The sequence below is a fragment of the Mytilus californianus genome, unplaced genomic scaffold (assembly GCF_021869535.1).
Source record: "Mytilus californianus isolate M0D057914Y unplaced genomic scaffold, xbMytCali1.0.p SCAF_7, whole genome shotgun sequence".
NCBI lineage: Eukaryota > Metazoa > Mollusca > Bivalvia > Mytilida > Mytilidae > Mytilus > Mytilus californianus.
In genome coordinates this window covers 42,998,175-43,008,254 of record NW_026262723.1, presented here as the reverse complement: position 1 = coordinate 43,008,254, position 10,080 = coordinate 42,998,175, and the positions used below count along the sequence as shown (strand labels likewise).

Below are 10,080 nucleotides of genomic sequence, written 5' to 3'. Positions count from 1 at the left end.
ACAGACGTGTTTAAGTAGAAAGAGGGAAACCATAAATGTCCTGACTTATATAGTTTTAAAAGGGAAGCATATCGCGCAACCTCTAAAAGACAGACGGAAGATTCCAAATGGATGTTCAAAGTCATGAGTCGAAGACAAACTGACAACGTAATTGCTACCAAAACAAACAAACAAACAAAAAACGACAAAAAACAAAACAAAAGTCTTTTATGAAGACATATTCCATTAAATAAATGAACACTTTTCCTTTAACCTTAATACTAACGAAGTGAATTCCTTCCAATACTTCGGAGGTAAAGTGAAAGGATATTGCGAATTAGTTTAAGACATAAATAAATATGAGAAAAAAAAACAAGACAGAAATTGCGTTTGTATGGAAGGGGCTATCTTGTGATCACAAAGAATAACAATTAAATGACAAAGTGTAACACGATTCACTGAAACACGAAGACAAAAGTCTTTCCGGAGCAGGAAAATGAATAAATAATCAGCAACAACAGCTCTTACTATTTAATCAATTAATGTTGGAGTTGCAGATGATATAAAAAGATATATATCCGACGAACAGCGGCAGAAAAATACAAGCACATCCCGTTAAGGAAGAAATGAAAATTGCAGCGAAGATATGTGATACACTAAGATTTTCTAACTAGACCTATCCTGTAATACAAAAGGTAAAACGATGGAATGAAGGGCTACTTGAAAAGAATGCTACTATTGGCAAACAGAAGGTGCTGACAAGAATCAGAATAAGGCTGTTTACTGGAAAACTACTTCATGGAAGCAAACATTTCCACGTACTTTTTGTATGATAAAACACTTATTTGCTGGTTATTCGAACAATAGCAAGTTTGTCGTCCCCCTCGACACCAACTACTTCCCTTCGATTTTCATCATAGCCAGTAAATTAGTGGATACTATTTATAGGAGATATATGATACTGAACATCTAAATCAAAAGGTCAAAATAGTTCTGGAAATTGTTCAACAGAAGTAGAAAAAATGGAAAACTACAGTAGTATTTTACTACATATATTCACATGCAGTGTTGATGAATTAAAGTAAAATTTGTTTTTCTTTATTTTGCAGAATATTGTTGATTAGGAACGGTCATGGAAAAAATCAGGACCGCCAAAATGTGATTTAATTGTATTGCTTGTCAAGATTGGTTGTGGTCAGTTTTGGCGAAGGGAGTTCCAGTTTTAACATTTTTTTTTAAATACGCAAAAGTTTTGTAATCTGTGAGACGTTATCAGGAGAAGTAGATATTTTTTTGACGTCACAATTGCAAAAATAAAAGGACGGCAAGTAAATTTTAAGCCATAATTGAATTAATTTTTACCAATGAAGAACCGAGAGAAGCAATGGATACCTAAATTATATGTATGAAAAAACTAATCAAATATTCAAGGAAAAAGTTAAAATATACTAAAAATTAGAGAAAATGAATTTTACAACAGTTTATCATTTAATATCATTTTCGTTCTAAGTCTGATTTACGAACTTCAACTTTTAAAGTTAAGATTTGTCCGTTTATTTCTTTTCTTCCTGTTGAACTTACTGCTGTTTCATTTCTTCTTGATATACGGTGAGTTTAGACTTAAATCATAACTACTCAAGTCTTATAACTCTTATCTTATTTATCAATGACCCCATTACTGTGTTTTACTCCCTGGTATGTAGCACTACTTTTACTCCTCAATATGCGTAATTTTTTTTTGCGGTATGGGTTATTATCTCATTGTTGAAGGCCATACGGTGACCATTATAGTTGTTAACTTCTACGTTATTTGATCTTTGGCGGAGAGATGTCTCATTGACAATCATACCACATCTTCTTATTTTTATATCAAAAGTATTGAAAAAGAAAATTTGATGCCTTTATTTTTCTATTTGTAATTTTGCCCTTTCAGTATTTTCTGCGGAGACAAAATTCTTCTTCTATCCACAGAATTCTTTGATATAAATCAATAAAAGAAATAAAAATATGTCAACGAATTAGACAGTTACAAATACTGATTAAAAAGTCAATGGAATCGATATATAACGCAAAATAAAATTAAAAATGCACAGAAAATACAATCTTACCTTATGTCATCATTTTAATAAATCACAACTACAAGTATCATGGAAAAGGAAGGAAGTAATCGATAGATCAAAATCATATGTTATATAATTGAAATGTCGCTAAAGGATCCATGTAGATGTGTTAATTAAATCCACGTGTAGTTTTTCGTGAGTGTTTCGCGAACTGTAAACTCAGCCAAAATATTAATTGTTTTACTAATGTCATTATACAGAGAAACTGTGATAAAGGTATTTCAACAAATGTGTAAATTAAATCAATAATAAACAAATTTCGTGAGTGTCATTAATATATTCATTGTTTTACGTTAAAACCAAACTGTTAAGGGGCCTGTTATTTAAGCACAAAATGTTCGCTTAGGTCGAATATTTTACATTTACGTTTTGACTTGGAAAAAAAAATGTTAGTTATATTAGATTAATATATGGTCCGTTTACTAGTATTACAATGCCCTATTCATAATGATTGATTTATTGATTATTGACGCATGTATATTCCTTGGAGTACGAGAGGAAATGCTTACCGTTCCGGAAAACATGAGTTCAACACCCGCTTTGATTTTTTATTTCCAGTGTCTGTCTTGTGGACTGTTGCCTGGACTGTTACCTGTTTGTTTGTTGGTTTTTTTTCTCTATTTTTTGTTGTTGCCATGGAGTTGTGTACCTTTCTTCAACTTGCGACTTTTATTTTCCCCAATGAATACATTTTCTTTTCTCATACTTAAAAGTTTTTAAAAAATCCCAAATTTTAATAGATATAAGAAGATGTGGTATGCGTGCCAATGAGACAACTCTCCATCCAAGTCACAATTTATAAAAGTAAACCATTATAGGTCAAAGTACGGTCTTCAACACGGAGCCTTGGCTCACACCGCACATCAAGCTATAAAGGGCCCCAAAAATTCCTAGTGTGAAACCATTCAAACGGGAAAACCAAAAGTATAATCTATACAAAAAATGAGAAACGAGAAACACTTATGAACCACATCAACAAACGACAACTACTGAACATCAGATTCCTGACTTAGGACAGGTGCAAACATTTGCAGCTGGTTTTAAGTTTGTTTAAAAAGTTTGTTTAAATACATATAACTGAGTATTAGTACTGTAGTGGTTGTTGTTTCATTGACATTTTATACCTTATACCTCTTTCGCTCATATAACCATTCTAATGTAAGAATAAGAAGATGTGGTATGATTGACAACTCTTCACAAGAGACCAAATGACACAGAAATTAACAACTATAGGTCACCGTACGGCTTTCGACAATGAACAAAACCCATACCGCATAGTCAGCTATAAAAGGCCCCGAAATGGCAAAGGTAATACAATTCAAACGAGAAAACTAACGGCCTGACTTATGTACAAAATCATGAACGAAAAACAAATATGCTATACAGTAACAAACAACAACCACTGAATTACAGACTCCTGACTTGGGACAGGCACATACAGAATGTGGCGGGGTTAAACTAGTTAGATGGCGCCAAACACTCCCCTAACTTGGGACAGTGGTGCAACAACACAACACAAGAACACACTATACAAAACAATAAACGAAAAACAAATATGATAAACAGCAACAAACAACAACCACCGCTCAAGTTTAGGCTCCTGACTTTGGACAGGCGCATATAGAATGTGGCGGGGTTAAACTAGTTTGAAGGCGCGCCAACCTTCCCCTAACCTGAAGCAGTGGTGTAACAGTACAACACAAGAACAAACTATAAAAATCAGTTTCATTTCAATTTCACTGATGAATGACATTGTCATAGCATGTAAGTTAGTTTTTTATTTAATAATTTATCACATAGAAGAACAAAGATAACACTTTATGATTGGCTGTTCTAGTATTGGGAGGTGTATTATTTTATTTGATTGATTGTTTGTTAGTGTTAACGTCACTTTCAGTACTTTCTGCTATATCTTAGCGGAGAGACAACCACCGACTTTCGTGAGAAAAACCGTGACAACTCTAGTCAGTTAAGATCAGAGTCAAATACGCTTACTACGTGCTTACTCAAAACCTCAGTGTTGACAGGCTAGTGATACTGTAGATGAACTACGTAGACCATTCGACCACCGAGGCCCAACGTGTTTTATGTCACGACTGATTATTGTCATATAATTCTTATATGTTTTACATATTAGAGAATACATTGATATGATTGGTTGAGAGGACTTCCGGTAGTTGTTCTTGACGTTGTTTATTTTTCGATAGACGACGTTGACCGAACTTCTTTTCGTAACCAATGTAAACAAGATGGCGGCGATAATGACACAATCCGGATCGACGTTAACAAAATTTATTTTCAATTCGCGTTAATAGGTCTTAATAGTTAAATTAAATAATAAACACAAAACATTCGTTTGAATGATAATAAGAGTTTTTGTAGTTTATTTTTTATCAGATTGCAAGTTTCATGGAGTACATATTTTTGCGTTAACCAACAAATATATTCATGCGCCAGGCCTATTCAATGACACAAATATACAATTTACGTGTGATAGAGGTTACGAGTGTGGAAAAATAAATTCCTTACCTCCAATTTTAAAGAATTATAAGGATTAAACGCCTTTTTAAAGGAATTTATTGGTGTATAAACTGCACCAAGTCACTCACAAACATCTCATAAAAGTCCTTTGGACTTTTATTTGTTTGTGAGTGAATTGGTCGAGTTTAATATACACCAATAAATTCCTTTAAAAAGGCGTTTAATCCTATAATAAAGGTTTTTACTATTGCTTAAATCAAATATTTAATTTCCCCCTTGAATGCTTTCAAAAGAATACTATTTATAGTGCATATATCTTCAAAATCTTATTTTCGATCCCTTATATTGTACTTTATATAATTATCTATACGCATTTTAAACAACTATATACAATTATGATATTCCTTCCGCAGTATCATATACGGAAACCTCGTTACGACTTTAACTTCCTCTATGCGTTCAATTTTGCGCATCTTTTCAGTCCTCTTATACATGTATATATATGTTATAATAGAAACATTATGATTTGTATGTAAATGATTACACGACATATGAAAAAAAAAACAAGTCTGTATTACTTTAAACTTGATCGAGATGGAAACAGTCATGTTAAAAAAAATAAAGTTAAAACTATACACTTGAAACTTTTTATGATAACTGTCATATGGAAGCCAGATGCGGCTAATTTCGCGTTTTCGTTATTTCTCTTTCGCGTTTTCATTATTTCTCTTTCGCGTTTTCATAATTTCTCTTTCGCGTTTTCATTATTTCTCTTTCGCGTTTTTGCGTTTTCGCCTTTGTTTTTCCGCGTGCGAACGGACCGTTAATTAGGCCTTTTGTTGCAACACATACTTGCATGTTTTAGGGTTAGGCTCAGAATCTTTTAAAAAATTCAATTACTTTAATAATTCAGCATATCAGATTATAAATAAAGAGCTAAGTTGTACATTCAGAGGTGATTCTACCTCTTACACATTCTTGTATTTCGTAATTTTTTGGTAGAAATTTCTGAGGACTAAATAATCGTAATACAAGCATTTAAAAAAAATTAATTAATAATTTATTCCTAAATGTCAAAGAATTCAGTATTTTCAGTCATAAGATGCGATTTTACGACTTTTTGCCTCAAAGTCCTTTTTAAATTAGATTTCCAAAAAATAAATAATTGTAAACAAACTTATGAAATTAGCATAACATTTTATTATTTCTTCATATAAAATGTTTTCAAACGCATAAATCATTACTTTCATTCTTCTTTTGTTTTAATCTCAACTACATATAATTTGTGGAATTAAAAAAAATGTTCTTTTTGTGTTATTTGTTTTCTACACATTTATTTTCCAAACATGTTTACATTTATTTCTAATCACATTTACAATATCGTGACTTTTAAACTCTCCTTCACGTCTTGTTTATGTTCAAATTTACCCAAAGGCTGTACATTATCTAAATAGGAAATTGATGATCTAGATCATTACAATGTACAAATGTACCCGAGGAATATTGGTTAAATATGCAATTTATTGAGACTTTTACTCTGTAATCTATAGTAAAGTCCTGCTCTGATAGTCCTGGTCAGGTGTGGGTCCAGGATTTTTGAAAGGGGAGCGTAATTCACTAGAATTGAATCTATACTGCCGGGGTGAGCTAGGCAAAACATTTTTCAGACGATTTTATGATAAAAAATCCTATAAATTGTTGGAAACATGATTTTTTTTAAATCAAAAAGGGGAGGTTACGCCATCTTCGCCACTGCTGGTTACAGTTAAACGCTTTGGGGGAAAAGATTCAAGAAACTTTCCAAAAGGAAGAAATATACTGAAATATCATTTTCAATGGAAGATATAGTACAGTATGAAAAAAAATGTTTCTGTTAGAATAAAGGGTATGGCATATTTGTTCCAAGAAGAACATAAATTACAGCATTGTTTATAATAAAGTTTCCTAGGGAACTTCTGTGAGGACAAATACATATATTTTGACATAGTTGAAATACATACAGGTTAACATTCATTAAGTTTGTCTTTTTCAAGTACATACAGTTTGATCATTACTTTAACAAGTTATGTGCAAATTTTCTTTTGAAGACATTTTACCTTGCAGAATCGCTGCAGTCATTAAGGTTATAACACCTATCAGTAAATCCGCGGGGTAACGAAACTGTACCCTTTTAGTGTCTGACTACTACAATATTCATTTTGATACGATTTATTAGAACTGATAATCATAGGTTCTTGGAGTTATCTGGTGAAGTTTGAAGTTTACAACCTACACCAGGTAAGTTACAAGTAATGTGATGATCTATTTAATATATATAAGAGGGAAAGAACCTTTTTCTGGACGTCGGATTAGGTCTTTATTTTTGCGGGAATTTGGGATTGGGTCTTTATTTTCGCGGGAATTTGGGATTCATCCTTATCGAGACTTGGAAATTAATGATTAGTTTCTCGGGATCATGGAAAGAATGCTTTATTTTTTCGATAATTCGAGATAACACCTCCTACCGCGCCTCAAATAAAGATGTGATATACAGATTAACTGCAGGTCGATTACAGTATAAATTTAGTGTCTTTACATTGAAATCAAAGGCGGATTTGAGGTAGGGAGACAAGAGGTCTGCTTTTCTGAATGGAGCACCATAATTGATGTCTGGAATATATTTCAATCAGAGGCATTAGAAGTTCCTTCTCTATATGTAGGTCAAATCACAAATTGTTGTTAAATTGTTTTAGTCTTTAGTATGCATGTAATGATAGCCACTGGATTTTTGGCAAACAACAATCAATAAATCAAAATTTTGAAAAGTGAAAGATTGATAAGGTGTATACACCATGGATGGGTAATTTCTGGTCTCTATCTTCCCAGTTCTCTTTAAAAAATATCTGCCACTGAACAGTTTCAATAACATGTACATTTGAACAGTTATACAAGAAATATAAACAAACCAAATCATCAGACCTATTTCTGTATTATACGTACTGTCCATTCAACATAGTTTCTGTACGTTTTAAAGATCATTTTGTCATTTTAAAATATCTAAAATTGTACCGTTATGTATGTAATATCTTTCATTTATGAAACCCTGTAAATAAATGACTTACCTTTCACAGCCAGTGTTTATGGTTTATTAATAGAGCAATCTGCAATTCCTATGAGAAAAAATACCATACTTGGAAATGATTACAAATCAATATCAACAAGTTTCGAATTTCATCAGTTATCATAACAAAAGACATGTATTTAACTGTATCACTTACCTAAGCCACGACATTAGGATACATAGTTTTTTTTATACATTTAAAATGTCGATGGTCTTCATTATACACGTATACAGACTGAAACAGCTATTATAGAATATATTGGGTAAAGTAACATATTTTAGATATTATACAATAAATCATGATAAATGTTTGTGTTCGATCAGTTGAATTGTCTGTCGAGAATTAATTTTCAAATTATATTTAGCAAATTTTCCCTCTGCGATCGAAATAAAAAAATAAACAACCATACTCGCAGTCTGTTAAGTATCAATATTATACCTATAATTTTGATGAACGTTAAACATAATTATCAATGCAAGATTTTTGTTGGAATATCTGATTTGTTACACTTTAATTATTATTTCCTCTTTTCCGTTTGAGTGTAATTTCAGAGGTCATTGGTCATTTTATTTGGTCAGACAGGGGATAAGTATAAAAAAGAAACGATTTTGGCCTTGCATGTCAACGTTTGCGCATTTCCCAAACCATTTTTAGTTTTCTTAATTGATAAGGCCACTGTTTGGCCTTTTGAATAAAAAATTAACTTTTGTCCGTTTAAAAATAAAATAAGGATATGTGGTACATGTATGATTGCCAATATCTAAGATCAAATGACGTAGATGCTATCAACTATAGGTCACCGTAAGGCCTTCAACAATGAGCAAAACCCATACCGCATGGCAAGCTATAAAAGGCCCCGAAGTATCAAAATGTAAAAAAACTCAAATGAGAAAACCAACGGCCTGATTCATGTACAAATCAGCAAACGAAAAGCAAATATGATATACATTTACAAAATACAACCATTGCATTACAGGCTCCCGACTTGGGACAGGCACATACAGAATTTGACTAGCTCAAACATGTCCACAGGCGTCCAATCCTTCCCAAAACTGGGATAGCGATGCAACAGCACAGAATAAGAACAATTTATTAAAATCAGTTGAAAAAGCTTCGACTCGTCAGATCGATACAAAGCAAAACAAACAAGTAACAAAAACAATACAGACACTGAAAGCTACTTCTAAGCCGATAACAACTAATAAAAAAAATCATGTGTTTAAGACTTAAATATCGATCAGTATACATGTATATCAAATGCATTTACTAGTTATAAAGACGTCATAAACAGTCTAGGAAAATGTGGCCTTATGCAATGCCAAAATATAAGTATTTACAAAGAAGTAGAACCGTAAGCATTTATAACTGTAGAGCAATATATATTTTATAAGTTAGGGAGCTACCATTTGATTTTTATGGGGGAGGGGGGGGGGGGGGGGGGGGGGGGGTAGGATGAAATTTGAAAAAAATAGGCAGGACAGGAGTTTTGAGTAAAAAAAAAGGCAGGATGAGACACTTTGCAAAAAAATTTATGTAAAAAAAAGTCAGGATAAACTAAAAAAAAGGCAGGACTAAATAGAGTGAAAAATAAAAAGGCAGGACAGAGATTACAAATAAAAAAAAAATGCAGGACACAATTTATCATCCTAGCCCCCCCATAAATATCAAATGGTAGCTCCCTTATGTTTCAATTTATTGATTAGAAAATCAATATTAGTACCGTTGAAAGCAGTTATCTATTTTATCATTTTATTTCCTAACTCACTTAGTGGGTGGTATACTGTAATGACTTTGTTCGTCCATCCAAGTTTTCCTCGTATCTGTTCATCCGTCTACAACTTTTGTTTCTGTACATATTACACAGCTTTTGTTTTTAATAAATAAAGTAATACATGCAATTTGGTCTTGAACTTTATATATGCAAATTTTGAGTTGTACCGTCTAAGCCATTTTAAGATCTGACGCGGGTCAATCAATTCCTGATTAACGATACCTTAACATTTTTTTATATTCACTCAGCATGGAATTTTTCGTCAATGTTTTATAACTTTTTTTCGGAAGGAGGGTATTTTAACGTTAATATCACAACGGTTGTCAATACGCAGACACTGCTAATCCGTACGGTTCACTTTCTTTTTTTAGGATTCGTCTTGCCGAACTATAGTTTTCTATATAGTGTTTCGTGAAAAGCTTTCAGTCATTGTCGGAGTTGTACATCCTTTATTCCGATCCAGTCACATTGCTTAAGATATCAATAAGATTTGATAAAGTGTGATTGTTTCTAGATCTCAGATGCATGAAACTCATGACTCTGGTAACTTGGATGCGGGGAGCACTGAAACTGTTAGATATTATCGGAGATGTTTATATTATTTATACAAAACCAAAGCTAAAAGAAA

General features: G+C 32.5%; 1 protein-coding gene and 1 long non-coding RNA gene across 3 annotated transcripts in view; one reads left to right on the top strand and one right to left on the bottom strand.

Moving 5' to 3' along the window:
• Positions 1-1,627, top strand: part of LOC127709436 (uncharacterized) — a 7,796-nt gene extending 6,169 nt beyond the window's left edge. The window contains exon 2 of the long non-coding RNA XR_007985654.1: positions 1,089-1,627. This is a non-coding gene — a long non-coding RNA (uncharacterized LOC127709436). The remainder of the gene's footprint in view (positions 1-1,088) is intronic.
• Positions 1-7,921, bottom strand: part of LOC127709433 (galactoside alpha-(1,2)-fucosyltransferase 2-like) — a 37,667-nt gene extending 29,746 nt beyond the window's left edge. The window contains exon 1 of one of the 2 annotated variants that reach the window (XM_052214970.1): positions 7,838-7,921. The gene's annotated coding sequence lies outside the window, so the exon portion shown is untranslated. Of the gene's footprint in view, positions 1-7,681; positions 7,773-7,837 lie in introns of those variants that run through there. The other variant, XM_052214973.1, reaches the window with a different exon arrangement.
• Between the last annotated feature and the right edge of the window lie 2,159 nt (positions 7,922-10,080).